Here is a 1,853-nt window from a genome sequence, read left to right as displayed (position 1 = left end):
AGGAAGCAGTTGACCAAGATTAGAGCAGAAATCAACGAATTAGAAACCAGGAGTACAGTAGAGCAGATCAACAGAACTTGAATCTGGTTCTTTGAAAGAATCAATAAAATTGACAGACCACTGGCAAGACTTATCCAAAAGAATAGAGAAAGGACCCAAATTAATAAAATTATGAATGAAAAAGGAGAGGTCACAACCAACACCAGTGAAATTGGAAGGATTATTAGAAACCTTTATCAACAGCATTATGCCAATAAATTAAGCAATCTGGAAGAGATGGAGGCCTTCCTGGAAACCTATAAACTACCAAGACTGAAACAGGAAGAAACTGATTTTTTAAACAGGCAAATTAATTATGAAGAGATTGAGTCAGTGATAAACAACCTTCCAAAAAACAAAACTCCAGGCCTGGATGGTTTTCCTGGGGAATTCTAACCAAACATTCAAAGAAGAAATAATACCTATTCTCCTAAAGCTATTTCAAAAAATAGAAACAGAAGGAACGCTACCAAACTCATTCTATGAGGCCAATATTACCTTGATCCCCAAATCATGCCATTCTTGTAATAAATTATCTACACCCGTGGTACATAACGGTTCAGCTCAACCAGTGTTGGTTTTGCCTTCAACTTCCTCCACCGCACCCCACCCCCATCTCAAACATCTCAACCAAATTGGAATTATGTGAAAGAAGAGGGTCTAGGTAAGAGATTATTCTGGATTCTATCATCTAGTTCACTGGGTTCACAAGATTTCTTTTCACTTTATAGTTCACTGTTCTGGTTTCTTCCCAAAAGAGAATCCAAGTCTGCGGAGAAGAAATTTACATACCTCATCCATTTATCAGGAACCACAAGATAATTCTGAAAGACTGAAGAAGCATCTGTTTACTACACTACTCTAAAATGCCACCAATTCTAAGATTATCATTATTTTATAGACCAACAGAAAGAACAAAAACTGCCAATTAAACTGTGCAATATTGCCTTCTTATTACCAGGGATATTTATTTTAAATTTATTGAAAGTTCTCCTGATTTTTATCAAATTTAGCTCTTGGACTATACACACATGTACAGAAAGGAAGAAAAAGCAACAAATAAACAAATTAAATGGGTCAAAATTTCCTAAACTCGCTCTTACTTGGACTTCAACTCTACTGAATCACTATTCAACTCAGAATTGTCAGCGTTAAGTCTTTACCCACCATGTCATTCTCTGAATGATCAAAAGCATTAATGCTGCAGAATTCCTAAAGAACATTTCGTTATTGTCTCTGGGATTTTCTCCAAGATTCTGACACCCATTCTAAAGAACTGACATACACACATAGGCAATGACAACTCTGTCGAGCAACAGTGGCAAGAGGAAGCAAGAGGAACGTAGGGCTCTAGTTCCTTAATGTCTGTCCATTGACTGATGCTGTCCTAATTGTAGAAGCGGCTGGAAAGCCTGTTAACATCCAACATGTGGGTCCTACTCCTAGAGATTCTGATTATTAAGCAAGCCGATGTGGGGTTCCCCTGATGTTTCTAATGAACAAAATCCCAAGCAGAAAGCAATGTAGCACAAAGACTAGTGAAACATGCTGGGTTCAAATCCTAGTTAAGTGATCTTCAGCACATTAACCATGCCATACCCCAGTGTTCTAATCTGTAAAATGGGGGTCATAGTAGCACCTATCACTTGTTGTTGTAAGAATTAAATAAATTAACGCATATAAAATACCTAGGACACTGCAGAGCACAGAATAGTGCTATGTAAGTGTTTCAGGTCAAATGTAATGATAATAACAAAGATAATTATTATTATTAAATTTCACCTAACAAATACATGTGTACCACTAAGGAAACA

Source organism: Ailuropoda melanoleuca, chromosome 5 (assembly GCF_002007445.2).
Source record: "Ailuropoda melanoleuca isolate Jingjing chromosome 5, ASM200744v2, whole genome shotgun sequence".
In the NCBI taxonomy this organism is placed as follows: domain Eukaryota; kingdom Metazoa; phylum Chordata; class Mammalia; order Carnivora; family Ursidae; genus Ailuropoda; species Ailuropoda melanoleuca.
This window is presented reverse-complemented; position numbering follows the sequence as displayed.